The 18,117-nt window shown below is 40.0% G+C and overlaps 1 protein-coding gene across 6 annotated transcripts in view; it reads left to right on the forward strand.

Moving 5' to 3' along the window:
- Positions 1 to 12,725: 12,725 nt before the first annotated feature.
- The window catches only part of SMAD9 (SMAD family member 9), a 76,262-nt gene continuing 70,870 nt past the window's right edge, over positions 12,726 to 18,117 (forward strand). For 2 of the 6 annotated variants that reach the window (XM_078434281.2, XM_078434294.2), the window contains exons 1-2: positions 12,730 to 13,010; positions 14,480 to 14,565. The gene's annotated coding sequence lies outside the window, so the exon portion shown is untranslated. Of the gene's footprint in view, positions 13,011 to 14,479; positions 14,566 to 18,117 lie in introns of all 6 variants that reach the window. The other 4 variants (XM_078434292.2, XM_078434297.2, XM_078434300.2 and 1 more) reach the window with 3 other exon arrangements.

The raw sequence follows: 18,117 nt of genomic DNA on the forward strand, positions 1-18,117 counted from the left end.
ATTAGTATTAAGCCCATATTCAACTTATAAAACACTAGGAAATTGTATGTTAAAGAAAGGATATAGGGCACCTGGGTGGTTCAGGCTGTTAAGCATCCCGAATCTTCACTTTGGCTCAGGTCATGATCTTACAGTTCATGAGTTTGAGCTCCACGTTAGGCTCCATGCTGACAGTGTGGAGCCTGCTTGGCATTCTCTCTCTCTCTCTCTCTCTCTCTCTTTCCCTCTCAAAATAAATCAACTTCAAAAAAAATTTAAAGGAAGGATATAGGCTCTCTCACCAAGGCATCTACTTCCTTATATGGTCTTTACATCTCTCTTCCCCAATTTTACTTACATATATTGCACTTATTTTCTTACTTCCTGGCAACACCTTGCTCTTGAGTTCATGTTACTAGAAATTGAAAATTCTTTATAAAAAAGAGAAAGTTTTGGGGGCACCTGGCTGGCTCAGTTGGTAAAGCATGCAACTCTTGATCTCAGGGTCATGAGTTCAAGCCCCATGTTGGGTGTAGAGATTATTAAAAAAAAAAAACAAAAGTTTTCTAACATTGATAAATGCATATACTTAACATCAGAAGCCTATGTTTTTGAGATACTATCAAGACTAATGAATAGCAATTATAAAATAATTTACCCCTAAAACTCAGAATTAGATTATTTCTGATGTTTTAGAGAAACTAATAACAATATCTAACATTTATTGAGCGGTTACTGTATGCCTGCCACTGTTCTAAGCACCTAGTGTATATCATGAGTCACTTAACTTTTACAATGGAAGAGGAAACAGGTATAAAGTAGTTACTCACTCAAGGTCGCACAGCTAGGAACTAGTGGAGCTGTGATTCTAGCCCATGTAGTCTGGGTCCAAAGCCTACACTCTAATGGCTATCCTACGTCAGTTTCTGAAGGTATGAAAATTGGAGATACCTAAATAGAAACTTTCAGAAGTACACTATAACATTTTAAAGACAAAATTTAAGTGGAAAAGTTTAAAATAAGCTAAAAAATGACTCCTCTCCAGTAGTTTCAGCGACAGTGATATTATCACATCTGCAGTAGACAATAAGCCCCTTGAAAACAGAAACCATTTCTTACTCAAATTAGTATGCCAGCACAGTACTTAGTATATAGTAGACACTTAATGCTGATTACGTGAATAAACAAACTTCATTTACCACCAGATTTTAAGAGCATTTAAGTCACTTAAGAGAACAAAGCAAGGCTTATGCAAGTAGAAATGATAGAAAGCCAATTGTAGAAGAATGAGCATTTACGAAGAGTGTAAAAGTACAAACCTGAACCAAATATAAGATCCTTAATGAAACTAAATAAAAATAAAATAATTTACAGGCATAGCTCATTTTATTGCACTTCACAGATACTTCATTGTTTTTACAAATGAAAGGTTTGGTCACCCTGTGCCAAGCAAGTCCTGGTGCCATTTTCTTCAGCATTTGCTCAGTCCATGTCTCTGTGTCACATTTTGGTAATTCTCACAATATTTCAAAATGTTTCATTATTGTCTTTGTTATCGTAATCAGTGATTACGACTCACTGAAAACTCAGATGATGGTTAGCACTTCTTAGCAATGAGGTAATTTTGGATTAAAGTATGTACCCTTTTTAAATAGAATGCTATTACCCTCTTTAATGGACTACAGAATAGTGTAAACATAACTATTATATGCCGTGGGAAACTAAACTCATTTGACTGATTTTACTGCATTTGCTTTATTGCAGTGGTCTGCAACCAAACCTGCACTATGCTCTTTGCAAGCTAGTGATAAAAATGCATATTCAAAGAATAATAGGATTTTGAGGGGAAGTTTCAATACTTTTATGTAGTTCATCCAGGAACACTATTTAGAAAGGTTTCTGATCTTGATGCCAATTTACCCATCTAAGCCCAGATTCACCTAGGTTAACAGCATAGTATAGAATCTGAAGCACTCTGTAAGAGAAAACATAGTTTGACTTGTTGACATTACAGAACCTGCTCAAAAAAAAATAACAAGCAGCCATGGCAAAAGTGAAACTATCGGCTATTATTTTCCCTATATATAAGAAAGTGTGATAAAAATGTTACATGCATTAGTTTCTCTGATGAAGTAACTCTATCAATAGGAATAATTACATTTCAGAAATAGGTAGGATTCGGCAAGGGATAGGGTGCTTGGGTGGCTCGGTCAGTTGAGCGTCCAACTTTGGCTCAGGTCACGATCTCACAGTTCCTGAGTTCAAGCCCTGCGTCGGGCTCTGTGCCTGACAGCTCAGAGCCTGGAGCCTGCTTCAGATTCTGTGTCTCCCTTTCTCTGTACCATCCCCCCTATCCTGCTCATGCTTTGTCTCTCTGTCACTCTCAAAAATAAACATTAAAAAAAATTAAAAGAAAAAAATAAGTAGGATTAGGCAAGGGATTTGTCCATGGTCCCACAGGTAGCCAGGAGTTGTGCTTCTACTGAATAAAAAATAGGAAACATAAAGGATGGTGAGGTAGGATTAAAACTGAGAGGACAAGTTTATTACATGCAGATAACCTGACCATTCACTTTGTACCTTCTGACTTGTTCTTACATAATATTTATATATATAGTTTCACTTGAGATTGTATCAGGACAACAGTGTGTTTGACACCTGTAATTCAATGTCTACAATCTTGTGTCTTTCCACCATTCGTGGTTGATTCTCAGTTCTATTTTCCATTTTCTTTATTCAATTACGATTTCCTTACAAGCAGAAACCTTGCCTTTTATTTTATTTGTGTGTCTCCACAGCATCCTAAATTGTGGTTTTTCAATAAAGGTTTCTGAAATGGTTAGATAATGCCACCATTTCAATTCATTTGTCAAAAAAAAAAAAAAATTACAGGAATGAGTTTCTCCATTTTATTAATAGCTAAATCCCCTGAAGTAATAGTCTAGTAGGCTGTTTTGTTTTTGCACAATCTCAAAATCCATCAAATCTACAAATTAATGATTTCATTATATCAATCCAATAAAGGGCTCTATGAAGTAATACATTTGTAATTCACTGTTTTTGAATAAAACTCCAGGTAGTATTTTGATGGTCACAAAAAAAGAAGTATCTTTACAGATTTGATCCAATCCAGGAGGTCTTTTTGTACGCTATATATACATGTGTGTGTATATATACATATACATATATATATATATATTACATATGTTATATATGTATGTGTATTTAAACATATATATATATATATATATGTATATATAACATACACATATTTTTTGAAACTCATCCCAGGATCCCTTGATACAGTGATACAGTGCTCTAGTTATGCAAGCAAAACAGATCCTATCCTGACATTTTGAAGACTTTGCATTTTAAGGGCACGATGCCTGCAAATCTTACCTGCAGAACCACATACCTGGAAGCATTCAGCCTGTCTTCAACTTATAAACCAAAGCCAGCTTACAAATCAGTTGTCTGGAACCTATAAGGTGTTTCCCATGAAAAATAATATTAAAAAATATGGTTAAGTCCTTACAGCAGTCTGAAAGATGTATAGCAAGCCTATAACACACCTGAACTACTCTGTACCGGTCTGCAGTAATACCTAACCATGCTTTGCAATGTGGAGAAATCGTTTTCCATTTTCCAAGTGGGAATGCCATGAAACTATCTCTACCCACAGCCTCTAGGAATCCCAGTGAAAAGGTAGGCACAAAGGCGCGCGGGTGGTTCAGTCAGTTAAGTGTCCGACTTCGGCTCAGGTCATGATGTCGCGGTCTGTGAGTTCAAGCCCCGAGTCGGGCTCCGTGCTGACAGCTCAGAGCCTGGAGCCTGCTTCAGATTCTGTGTCTCCCCCATTCACGCTCTGTCTCTCTCTGCCTTTCAAAAATGAATAAATGCTAAAAAAAAAAAAAAAAAAAAAAAAAAAAAGGTAGGCACATGAGCAGTGGGTCTAAACCTCACTGCAGCCGCGGTGGAGGCTATAGGGAACTTCCCCCACCTAGGAGGGTCTGATGGGGTAGGGCAAGGGGTCCAATGGTAATCAGCGGAAACCTGCTTCTAGTACTACATCAAAAGGTGTCCTACAGGAAGGACTGAAGGCAGAGAAGGGACCAAGAGTGACAGCAGTGATCCTTAGCTGAGAAGTAGCACAATGCACCTCAGAAATCGTCCCGGGAAATGAAGATATGTATACTACCTCTCTGACCCATGAATGTCTACATTAATAAGATAATACGTGTGTGTGTGTGTGTGTGTGTGTGTGTGTGTGTGTGTGTGATGATGATGATGAAGGTAAAGGGTAAGTGATTGTCAGTGCAACTCATTCCACTACAAGAGTAGGGACAGTAAAACCTGGGCCCCAAGAGCCATAGTGCTGACAAACATGCCCGAACCAACCAATGTATGAATTTAAATTTGAATCCTCCAAAATAAAATTGAAGAGCAAGTACAAGTCCTTAAAATAACGATATATACACCCTCAAGGCTTTAGAAAAAATTCTTTTATAAATCACTCATTTATTCCCTCTTTTACTCAGTGAGTGCATATATATTGAATGCCTAGCTTCCAAGCATTGTTGGATGGCTTTATTATACAATTAGGAAATCGATAGCAGTACCACATTTAAAAGGCATCTACCCCCAAATAATCTACTTGCAAAGAAAATGTGAAGCATTTATACAGCAATTCCAAAAATGTAAAATCAAGGGGCCAGTTATATTCTAAGCAAAAATAAATCTTTGCAGTTCAAAATTGGGACAATTTTCCCTAAATTATTATATTTCTATGGGACTCTCCATGCACAACATACAACTTCAATGAAAGTAGATTCACCTCCATCTGGGAAGATAGTTTATATCCTCTCAGTTCCTTTTGCTTTTTGTCATTCTGAAAAAAAAAAAAAAAAAAAAGAACAGCAGTCCTACTCATTTATAGTTTTCACTATATTCCTTGAGACCTAAAGAAATATTTCCTCAAACATTTTAATGGAAGGGCCAGCTAAATCAAGATAATGACACTACGACTATAAAAATTATAGTAAGTACTCCCACTTCTGGGAAGATAGAGTAAATGTACTTTTCCTTTCTCTCTCTTTTTTATTTGTAAGAACAAATAAAACCCCTGGACATTATATATACAACAAACATGAATAGACTCTGAAAGGTGCAAGAAGAAGGCAGACTATGTAGAGACCTTGAGACATAAGGATGGACACGGTGGTGACTCCCTTGGGTTTTCTTTTTGTCTCATATATCCCAGACTTGGAGGTCAAGGAGCCACCTGAAAATGCTGATGGGCACAGACAAAAAAAAAAAAAAAAGTCCCTCAAATGCCTCTCTCTCTTTCCAAAGGACCAAGAAAGGAGCAAGGTCAGCAAAACAGTCACTGCTCCATTCCAATCAAACACTACAGAAAAATAAAATGGTGACCCCACCCTTGCTGACAATAGCAAAGGCTGAATGGGGAGCCTAGACTCACATCCTCATGAGGCTGTAATAAGGCACCTGAACACCCTTATCCAGGTGAAGTCAGAGAAGGCCAAGTAGGGAGCAGGATTTTCATTCCCATCAGCTGGCAGTGATTCCTCTACCTCATGACATCAGTGGCGACCAGCCAGGGAGCCTCTCTTCCACCCCACCCTGCAGTAACCGCTTCACCCTCTCCTCACTGAGACGGTGTCAGAGGAGGCCTCATTTCCTCTGGTGGCCCAGCAGTCATGAAACCACTCTTACCACAGTCACAATGAACACCAGGTAGCTATAACTCCCTTCCCTCCAAAAGTAATAAGCAGACCCCCTTCCCTTTGGTATCAATAAGGGCCAAGTGGGGAATCTGTACTCACACCTCCACCTGGCAATGTAACAAGACACGTTCCCCTCCCCCTGTGGTGGAAAAAGCTAGCTAGTACAAAAAGTTTAAATGAGACCCAGAGTCCAAGAATATAATTTAAAAGTCCAGGTTTCCAAAAAAAATAATTTGTCAAAACAAGAACCAGGAAAACCTCAACTTGAATAAAAACAATCAACTGATGCCAACACCGAGATTACCAAAATGTTAGGATTATCTGACAATGATTTTAAACCAACCATCATAAAAATAATACAATGCATCTGCAAGCATGCTTAAAATGAATGAAAAAACAGAAAGCCTCAGGGGGGAAAAATCTCAGTGAAGAAAAAGAAGATACTAAAAACTAAATGGAAATTTTAGAAGTGAAAAATATAATACCTGAAATTAAAAGCTCACTGGATGGACTCAATAGTAGAATGAAGGCAATGAAGGAAAGAGTCAGTAAACTCAAAGACAGATAAACAGAAATGACTCAATCTGATCAAGAGAGAGCAAAATGAAAAAAAAAAAAATGTCTTGGGAACCGATGAAACTATAAAAATAAAAAGATCTAGCATTTGTATCAACAGAGTCCCTGGAAGGACTGAGAAAGTACTTGAGGAAATAATGGTCAAAAATTCAAACTAAACTATGAAAACAGTTCTTTGGACACGCATATATTGATCTAACAGTTCCCTGTATTCATTTTTAATTTTTTTGAATGTTTATTTATTTTTGAAGGAGCTACAGAGTATGAGTGGGGGAGGGGCAGAGAGAGAGAGAGACACAGAATCCAAAGTAGACTCCAGGCTCTGAGCTATCACCACGGACCCCGATGCAGGGCTCGAACTCACGAACCGTGTGATCATGACCTGAGCCGAAGCCAGACGCTCAACCAACTGAGCCACCCAAGTGCCCCAAAATAATGTTAAAAAAAAAAAAAACTACACATAAAATCAGCAAGAAATAGAAAACACCACCAACAGGATCTAACAGACATTTATAGAAAATTTCACACAACAACAGCAGAACATATATTCTCTTCAAATGCCACCTACATCAAGATGGATCATATCTTAGACCATAACAAATGAATAAACTGAAATAATACAGAGTGCTTTCAAACAACAGATGAAACTAGAAGTCAACAGCAGAAACATGACAAGAAAATCTCCATCCAAACAGTTGGAAACTAAACAGAACACTTCTAAATAATACAAGGACTGAAGAAGAAGTCTCAAGGGAAATTTTAAATATATATATATATATATATACGTATATATATACGTATATATATATATATGTTGAACTGAATGAAAATGAAATTAGAACATAACAAAATTTTTGAAACACAGTCAAAGAAATGCTGAGAGGTAAATTTATAGCACTCAGTGCATACATTAGAAAAGAGGGAAAGTCTCAAACCAGCAATCAAAGCTTCCACCTCAACAACCTAACATAAGAGCAAAATAAACCCATAATAAGCAGAAGGAAGGAAATAATAAAGATAAGATCAGAAAACAATGAAATTAAAAACAGCAAACCATAGAAAATAGCAATGAAACAGCAATGAAAACTCTACACACACAAATTTGGCAACTTAGATGAAATTGAATACTTCCTTGGAAAAACACATAGTACAATGCACCCATGAAACAGATCATTTGAATAGCTATAGCCCTGCACTATTAAAGAAACTGAATATAAAATTTTAAAAAGAAATCTTCAGGCTTCGATAATTTCACTAGAAAATTCTATCAAACATTTAAAGAATGAACACCAATTCTATACACTGTTCCAGAAAGAGAGAGAGACAGAGAAACACTTCCCAATTCATTTTATGAAATATTAGCTTGATATCAAAACAAAAGAAAGGGGTGCGTGGGTAGCTTAGTTGGTTAGGCGTCTGACTTCAGTTCAGGTCATGATCTCGCGGTCCATGAGTTTGAGCCCTGCATCGGGCTCTGTGCTAACAGCTCAGAGCCTGGAGCCTGCTTCAGATTCTGTGTCTCCCTCTCTCTTTTGCCTCTCCCCCACTCATGCTCTGTCTCTCTCTGTCTCTCAAAAATAAAGAAACATTAAAAAAATAGAAAGTACAAAAAAAGGAAAACTGCAGACCAATACCCTTTATGAATACAGACAAAAAAATCCTGAATAAGATATTAACAAATAACATTTCTCAGTATCTAAAAAAAAATTAAATTATACACATCATGATCAAGTGTGGCTTATACTGGGATGCTGGGGTGGCTCAATATTTGAAAATCAATCAATATCATACATCATGTTAACGGACTAAAAAAAAGAAATACTATATATGAATTATTTCAGAAAAATCATTGGAAAGTTCAATATCCATTCATGATAAAAATCCTCAGAAAAATAAGACTAGAGGGGAACTTCCCCAACTTGATAAAGTGAATCTACTGCATCTACAGATACCATTGTATATAATAGTTAAAAAAACGAATGCTTTTCTCTAAGGTCAGGAAGCTTTGCTCTAAGGTCAGGACCAAGGCAAGGATGCCCATTCTCACCACTCTTATAATTTTTTATTTTATTTTATTTATTTATTTTTAATATAATTTATTGTCAGATTCTCACCACTCTTACTGAATATAGGGCTGAAAGTTCTAGTCAATGCAATGAGGCAAGGAAAAGGAATAAAATGAATATAAATGAAAAAGTAATAAATAAAACTGTCTATATTTGTAGATTACATGATTGTTTACATAAAAAATCCCAAGGAATCTTTAAAAAAAAGCATCCTAGAACTAATGAGTGAGTTCAGCAAGGTCACAGGATACAAGATAAACATATAATTATCAATTTATTTATACTAGCAGTGACCATATGGATACTGAAAGTAGAGACAACAAAAGAAAATAGGCAAATGGAACTATAACAAACTTAAAAATTTCTGTTCATCAAAAGAAATAATCAAAAGAGTGCAAAGGTGACCTACAGAATGGGAGGAAACATTTGCAAATCACATATCTGATAAAGGACTAATATCTAGAATATATAAGGAACGGCAAAAACCCAACAAAAAACCCAAATAGCCCTGTTAAAAAATGGGCAAGACTTGAATAAACAATTCTCCAAAGAAGATATACCAATGGCTAATAAACATATGAAAAGATACTCAACATTACAGATATTAGGAGCAAGACAAATCAAAACCACACAAGATATCACCTCGATAGCCACTATTAAAAGAAAAGAAAGTAATAAGTGTTGGCAAGGATACTGAGCAATTGGAAGCCCTTGTGTACTATTGGTGGGAATGCTAAATGGTACAACCATATGGAAAACAATATGGAGATTCCTCAAAAATTTTTAAGTAGAATTACCATATGACCCAGCTGTCTACTTCTGGGTATAAGCTCAAAAGAATTCAAAGAATTCAAAGCAGGATCTCAAAGAGGTAATTTCACACCCATCTTCACTGTGGCATTATTCACATTAACCAAGGGGTGGAAGCAATCCAAATGTCCATTGACGGATGCACTGGGTAAAGAAGATGTGGTAGATACATACACTGGAATATTATGATTCCTTAAAAAAGAGGGAAATCCTGTCCTACAACATGGATGAACCTCAAGGACATTATGCTAAGTGAAATAAGCCAGTCACAGAAAGACACATACAGTATCATTCATATGAAGTATGTGAAATAGTCAAAATCATAGAAACAGAAGATGGAAAAGTGGCTGCCATGGACTGGAGGAGAGACTGAACAGGGGCATTAGTGTTTAATGGCTATGGATCATCAATTCTGCGAAACGAAAAAGTTCTAAAGATCTGTTGTACAACAATTTGAATATACTAAAGAACTGTCCACTTAAAAATAGTTAAGATGATAAAAAAAAAAGTTTGATCTAGTCCCTAAGTAACATGTGACTAAGCAACAATTTGAATGAATGGATTAACTTGATTAATCCTAATGTTAACCTCTGCCTGTTATCACATCTGCTCACTTTTCGATTCAACTTCAAGTTCCAGGAAGACAGTGAGGTGTAGTGGTTAAATGTCTGGGCTTTGGAGTCAGGCAGACAGACACTTGGAGACAGTTGGTTATGCCTCAGGTTCCTCAGCCGCAAAGCAGGATAATAATTCTCATCCTGAGATGTCATGAGGATGAAACAAGATGATGTGCATAAAGCCTAACCTGGTCCTGGCAGAGATTCGCACAGGAGAAAGCTGTCACTTCACCACCAAATCAAGATACTCTATGACTCCCTTGTTGCAATCCCAGAATGCTTATTTGGTGATATAATATCTTGTAACATTATTTTTCTCATTTATCCAACTAGTTTGACAGTTCTCTTAGGAACATTAAGGTTTTCATACATAAAAGCTCAAGTATTCTGCACATAGTAGGCATTCTGGGCTGCCTTTATGATGTGTACCTGCATCAGAGCGCCTGGCCAACGGGGCTAAAATACAGCTACACTCTGCTGCAAAGCCAGCACCCACAGAGCTGCATTTACCCAGACTGTGGGTGTGGCGGCGGGGGTTCTTTGGCTATGAGTTAGTGGGCATTTCATACTCACTTCTCCGGGTGCTTCTGTGGAGACTCCATGACACCTCCCTTGTGCCTTCACCCTCTAAGTGACACAAAAAGTTGTATGATCATCATTGATCTATGTGTCTTTCCTAGTGGAACCTAGTTTCCTCAGGACCAGTGCTCTGTGTCCACATGATTAGTCCAGGCACCTGTGCTCAGGAAAGTGTTTAATACTCATTATGGACTGAATGATAGCTCTGGAAGAAAAGTTCAAGAAGGAGTCAGAAAAAGCGCAGAGTGAGGACAGAATTACAGATGAAAGGTATGAAACTAGAAGTGGGAGGGGTATGTAGGCAACAATTCCTAGTTATGGCTCTGAGTAGAAACATTATAATGCTAGATCAAACATCAAGTATAGCAGATGCACAAAGTAGAATCTTAGTATCTATGGATTACTACAGCCTTTGTCCCCAGCATGTCCTATGCTGGGTACTTTACAAAAGAAAAGGAGGCTTCTCCTCCTGTCACTGTTCTATAGGCTGCAGGAACTCATCTTGCATTAAGTCCTTGAAATTCAGAAAAGGAGGAGATTGGTTTCACTGTGGTTTTCAGGTCTTGAACCAAAACTTATTTGGAGGTTCCACCAAATCACAACCTGTGACTGAGGCTCCCCCTTCGTAAGATTCCCATTGCATAGTTTTTTTGCTGGAAGTTCCAACAAGCCTAAAATTGCAGTTAATCAAGAAAGCAAGAGGAAAAAATTCAGCAAAGGATTTCCTATTACAAGGATAGTCAGCTTCTGAAAAATGGAGTGCCAACATTGAGCCTTCTTTCCCGGAGTGGGCATTTTCTCCTTGGAACTCACCAGATCTTAGTGTTCCTGTATAGAATGGATTAACTTTCTACACTAGGTTTCAGGAATAAATGGCAGGAATTATCTAAGTGACAGTCTAACTTTTAGGTGTCAAAATTTCCTGGTATGTAAATGATAATGTACAGAAAAAGGAGACGACACACACTCAAAGAATCTGTAAATCCAAGTCCTGCCAACAGCCAGGAGAGTTCTGTGAACTTAAAAAGACTCCATGCCAGAAGCATGAGCCAGCACTGCAGAGGTTATAATTTCTTTCTCTGCATCGTGTCCTCTGCATTGTCTAATGCACATACGGAAACTGAAGCAGTGCCAGAGTCATTTCTTTTCTCAATAACATTAAAAACAAAACAAACCAAAACAAAAACAGCACAAGCCACAAGGTATTAATTCTGAGGACTTGGTTTACTCGCAGTCAAGTGCACATCAAGGGCACTCTGTAGCTTTTAGCAGTCCAAATGTTTCCTAGTGTCTCACACCCACAATATTTCCAAATTGAACCCTCAGCCTGGAGCACAGGTAGAGGTAAGTGGGCCAGGTGTAGAAAGAGGACTTAAATTCGAGTTTCAGGTTCAAGTTCAAATGCTGTTTTAAACAAGGTCATTGCTCAACCACAACATGATAATGCAAAAATGGCATCTGCCAGGGGAAGAAAATGCAGTGCTTTGAGAACTAGAAAAAGCCATTAAATTCAGAGCCTTGAGTTTCATTGGTATCAGGGCCTTCTGGAACACTGATTTTTCTATATAAAGGAGCAAAATGAATACTGCCTCTGCAGTTGAATGCCTTTTCCATGAAGAGGTACTGGCTGATGGGAAATCAAGGATCATGAGTATGTTGGTGGCATTTCCTAAATGTATTCCAGTGTGTATGTATTCTAGGAGTCCACAGTGACTGCAAGAAACAGACTACCCAGGGGATAGCCAGGCCTTAAGGCAAGAAGGCTGTACATTAACATTGCTCAGTGCCCATAAGGTTATCCCTTTATTAGATTAGATAATATTATGTTATATGCTAGGCTGTTAAGCATACAAATACATATAAATAAACGACAAGCCACATAATTACCTGACTAGTTTTTACCACCACTCACCACTCACAGTGATTAGATTTTCTTCTGCCCATGCCAATGCAAACCAGTTGATCTGGTGCTGTCGACGGTGTAATGATTCCTTTAGTCTGAAAAGCTAGCAAGCAACGAAAGGCAAGTAACAGTAATCATCAGGGCCCAGAAACGTTGTCAGAAAGAGTGGCTGGTGGGGAGAGGGGGTCCAAACCGATTTGTTGGTCCTGTATCTCTTGTTCTGGTAACAACCCTCCTCGGCCTTAGGCGGACCCAAGAAATCTCAGGAGTGGCGGGTGAGACAGAGAGATGCGAGGTGACCCGGGCTGGCCAGGGCCTCCCCACCGCGGCCGGCCAGGGGGGTTCGGTAGCGCACAGAGGCGAGGCGAGCCTGGGGACCCACGGGAGGACCAGGGAGCAGCGCGGGGCCGCCGCGAGGCGCCCCCGCCGCAAGTTTCCGCGCACGTGGCCGCGGGGCGGGCCGCGCTCCCCCCGCCTCGCGGGCTCCCGGCGCGGCCAGGGCGCGCGGCGGCGGGCGGGGGCGGACCCGTGCGCAGGGCTCCTGGCCGCTTTCCAGGTCGGCGCACTAATACGGGCGATGAGGCTTCGCGGCTCCAGTCTGACTGACGCCGGCTGGGGCCGCCGCCGCCGCCGCCGCTGCAGCCGCTGTCTCGGTCCCCGCCGCCGCCGCCGCCGCCGCCGCCGCCGCCGCCGCCGCCGCCGGGCCCTGCAGCCGCTGGGCGCGCGCAGCCAGGCAGTGAGTGCGCGGCGCTTGGAGCAGGCGGCCGGGGACCCACGGCGGGGGGCGAGGGGGGGTCAGCCAGACCCGGGAGGGGGGGGGGGGGATGAGTGACATCGTGGGGGACAGGTAAGAGATGCCCTCCCCGGCGCGCGCTGGGCGAGTGCGTGTGTGTGTGCGTGTGCGGCTAAGTTGTTCTTCCCCGAGGGAAGTCTTCGAGGCCCTTTGGTGGGTGGCTTGGTTCTTTGTACTCTCCATCCCTGTATTTCTTGGTGGAGCCTGTTTGGGGTGGGGTGGGGCGGAGGGGACAGCTCCAGGGAGTTGGCCTCGCGCCCTCCGCGTCGCCCCAGCCGCCGGCAGGCGACACCTGGGACCTGTGGGAGGATGCTCGTCCCACTGTGGGGGCGCTGGCCGTGCGGGGCTGTGGCCCAGGGCGTGGGTAGGGATGTGCGCTGGGTCTCCGGCCCTCCCTCGGCTGGGCACCGCGCGGGGGTCGAGCACCGAGGACTGGCGCAGTGGAGACCCAGACTTAGAGCTGGGTAACCGTTGGTTGTGACCGAAAGTGGGGGGGGGGGCAGTGGAGAAATCGGGGTGGGGGTAGTAATTGCGACTCAGCTGGCCTCCCTGGCCTTCTGTCTCTTAGGCTTTTTGCTCTGCTTACCTTTGAGGCACGCGAAGAGGGAAGGGGAAAAAAAAAAAAGTTGGGAATGTTGTTCAAGTGTCTCCGGGCAAGCGCTTGGATTGTGTTGGGAGCTGGGATGTTTGTCTTTTCCTTCGCCTGCCATTCGGTGCCAGCTCTCCGCAGAGGGGAGGGGGGCGAGGTGGGGGAACAGATACAGGAGACTAACTGACGCCAGCATTGTGATCGGAAGGAGGAGCGCGGGGAAAACATTTTTATGGATGGCTAATCGCTGACAAGCCTTCCCGTTACTATTCCTTCCTCCTCCCACCCTTGACAGTGGAAATTTCAAATGATAATTTAGAAATACTCCGTTGACTTGTTTCTGGGTTGGAAGCGGTACTCTGAGAAATCGCCTGCAAATGATGTAAATCTAGTTTTGGAATAAAATTGCATGTAAATTATTTACCCAGTAATTAACAGTCGGATGCACACCCACAGGACACTGTGGATTGCTTTTAATGGATCCAATTTACAAGTGCCATTTCAGTGGTTTGCCAGATTTCTTGGATGCTCTTTTGGAAGTGTGGTTTAGCAGGAATAATAGAGGATAACTGTAAAGTCGTAAGGCATTTAATAATTCTATCTCCTTGGCCATCACTGAGCAGAGCTTTGTGGCATCCTTCAGAGTGAGAGAAATGTTCATACTATCAACATATCTTCTGGCTTAGGAGTCCTGTTGGTGTGAGGGAATGCCATGGGATGTTTATATTTTAAAAATAGTGATCTATATTTAAAAAGGAAGTAAAAGTGAAACCCAGACACATTCTCCTAACTCCATATTCAATACGTCTTTCTATACTTGTAGGAAGCCACCAACAAGATTTTGGACTGCTTTCAAGTTTGTGGTTATCCAAGAAGGACACTGCAGATAAGAAAATGATGTAATAGTTTGTAAGTAAGGAGCGTTTTAAATATGACAAAAGTTTAAAATAATGTATCAGAAAAATAACTTTTAGCTATAATAATTGCCTTCATTGATGGCAAGACAACGGTCTTTAGCAGACAGCCTTCAGCCTTTTAATCTATTCTGACCCAACCAACTCCCATTTTTATGCTTGACTGGCTATCTTTGTCAGAGTTGTTTTATGCTTCAGCTCTGTGGTTTTAAGCTAGGTTTAAGAGAATGCCAACATATTCTTGATCTGAGCAAACTCATTTTTCTCAGTACAGTGTTTACTAAAGATCAAAGGTATAAACAAATTTTAGGTGAAACCCCTAAGTGCTTTATAATCCTGGCATCTCTGTCCTGAGCATCTTAAAGTCAGCATGAGCTATTTGACTTTTCTCCTTGTAAAATATTTTTCTTTTACTTCTATGTCTTCAGTTAATGGCTAATCAGGGAATGTTCACAGATGTCAGTTACTGCATCCCTGATTGCCCAAGACATGGAATGAGAAAGAAGAGTTTTGTTGACTTTTTTCTTTTTTAAATGAAACCTTGCCAAGGATATCTATAAGTAATAAACAACTGGCAAATTTGTTTATGTTTTCTGTCCTTGTGGTCAGTCAGAGGGGAAAAAAAATCTGTCAAGAAATAGTTTCATACAGATTAAGTATTCAGTTTCAGTGTTACAAATAGTTTAATTGTGATTAATGAGAGTGCAATTTCCTTTGTCATATTGGAGAGCTGATGTTTCATGAGTGGTCACTGTAGCACTTAGGCAGCTAACTAGTTTATATCTTATGTTCTCTTTGCAATAAATAAAATAACAATTTCATCGTATTCTGTTTTATTATTTTGGAAATAATACTTACCCACAGAGTGTACTCTGATTTAAGATAAGGTAAAGGTTATGGAAAATGAAGACTTTTTTTAATTTGCAAAACATACTAATTAAATTTTAAGCCTCCAACAAGGCTTAGTGTAGATTTTGTTTACTGCTTCTAACATTCGGAGAGGAATTCAGAAACAAGGAAGTGTCCAGAGTAAAAGAAAAAATATAGCAGTACAGTTGAAAGCATGAATCTCTTCAAATAGTTGTAATTCTAGGCTGTTGGATTTATATTTCCTTGGTTACTGTTGCTAGTGAGTTGAAAAGTTATTCTAAAGCAAAAAAAAAAAAAAAAAAAAAAAAGCAAACAGTAAATTCATAAGTAGTTGCAACAGTTTGAGCATGCTTTATAGATTTTTTTTTTTTCTGTTAACCTAGTGAACGTCCAGGTCATGAGTTGTCACATAACAAAAAAATAAACAATTATACCTTGGCAATAAACTAACCTTTTAAAATAAATATTCCTATAAATAGTGTCTCTTAAGAAACGTGTGCTAAATAAAGTTGTTAAGATTTCAGAGGAGCTGTTAGCATTAGAAGCCATCATACCCTTGAAAGCTGAGTATTAATCTTGCCAGTGCACTGCATGCTGAGACTTCCACCCCGAACCATCTTGAAGACCGTGTAGATCTCTCCTTTGGTGGCAGCCTCAGGCTGACCCCAGACCGCTTTTTCAGGTTTATCTTCCTACTCCTTCCAGATTTTATGCTGTCATTGAAGTAATGGATTATAATTTCCCATGCATGTCGTGGCTTTCCTCTTTCCTGCATCTTTCTTTACTCATGAGAAGGCCTAGAATGCCATCCCCTGCTTCCCAGCCTGTCATCTGATCCTCAGAGCTACCTACCTCTTCTCATCTCTTGTGGCCCTGTACAGGTGCTGCCTCCACAGAACTTCCTAATGACCCTGGTCTCAGGTGTGTCCTCCTTTGAGCTCCTATGGCTCTTTGCATTTTCCACCGTTGCCACAGCGTGTCTTGTATTAAGTTACTCGTGTGCTAATTTATTTCTTTTCTTCAGTCAGTGCTTTCAAGTTCTGTGAAGGAAGGGACCATGTTTTCATCTATCTTTGTCATTTCCTTAATACGGACCACAGTGCCCAGCATAGCGGTCAGTCAATAAATATTAATTAAATGACACGTCTTTCACTGAACCCATGTTTTTTTCTGAAATAAAAATCTGTAAAGGAGTTTTCCCCCATACAATCGATCTTAGCGTTGGTTCCATCTTTCAAGAAGCCAGTGTTGAACTTGAGCTGAGGACTTTGTTAAGAGGCTGTGGAGAATTAGCCCTGAAACCCCTCCAGTCCTGTTGAGCTTCTTCTGAATATTGTGGCTGAGCATTACAGTCAGGAAAGCTTATATGATACTCCTATTGCATTAGCAATTTTCCATATCAGATTCACTAAATACACAATGGAAACCATTTAGCAAAAAACCCCCCAGATTTTAATGTGATATGGCTACTGCAGTGAAACTCTAATGTGATTCCACAGAAAATTGCTAACACGTCGATATGCTGACCCCTCTCCCCACCCCCACCATAGCCACAGAAAAATTGATACTGTTTTTAGTGTATATGTTTCAAACTATGCTCAAAAAAGAAAAAAAAAGACTGCTACTGAGATGAGCTTCTGTTTTCGTCTGGTTGGATCTATAAAGGGTCTTGTTATCAGCCTTGTCAGAGAGCTGAATCTCCCTTTTGTGCCTTGCTCCTTGTGTTACCAAACAATGCTAAATCATTTTGCAAAATGCGTCATATTCTGTTAAGTACCTCAGAATTAATAGAGATAATATAATGTAAAAATATAATTTGTGTATAAATATCATGCTTCTATAATACATTGGATTTTACAGTTTTAATTGGGAAGTCTAATCAAGTCAAAACCAATTTTCTAAGAATCAAAGAGATTCTGACAAAACTTGAAATTCAAAACTTAAAATGAAATGCAAAAACATTAAGAAGCAAATTATAAATATGTGTATGCAGCTCTGTATCATTTTAGAAGTCATAAACACTGAAAAGATTTTGGTTTTTCCCCTTCATTCTCTAACCCACATTTAATTCAAAGACAAAAATTTAACCCATGAGAGGAGTCCTACAAAGTTCTGATTTTTTCCTATAAAGGCAATTTTGATTTTCTTTCTTGGGGGGGAATACTAAATATCAATTTTTTTCTCTCTTTTTGTGTTATGATTACCTGGTATCATTGGTGGAATTCGTATATGAATATATGAATTTCCCCTTGGGGAAATTTAATATTTGATCACTTCCTTTTCCCCTTTTGCAAATTTAATTTTGAAGGACGGTAAGTGGAAAACTTGTATTCCTCAGTCATGAAATGGTTTAGTGCAAAAGTAGTGAAAAGCGGTCTTTGCTTTATAAAACATTGCAATTACCAGGGATGATCATTCATTCCAGAATTGCAGTTGCCAGTTTTTACCGCTGGGCTAATCATCTGTAAAGTGCACAAGTGCTCTGGGGGCCACCCCGACTTGTTGACACTGGAGATTGGTTCCGAAACCACCTAGGGAAGAGGCTTTGGGAGTAGTAGAAGTGTGAACGCTCTGTAAGTGGCAACAGCTTAGACTGAGAGCCGATGCTGAGAGCGCTTCCCAGCTGGAGCAGGCCCAGAGCCTTCACCAAACCCTGCTTTATCCCAAGGAATATATT

This window comes from Panthera onca, chromosome A1, assembly GCF_046562875.1.
Source record: "Panthera onca isolate mPanOnc1 chromosome A1, mPanOnc1 haplotype 2, whole genome shotgun sequence".
In the NCBI taxonomy this organism is placed as follows: Eukaryota; Metazoa; Chordata; class Mammalia; order Carnivora; family Felidae; genus Panthera; species Panthera onca.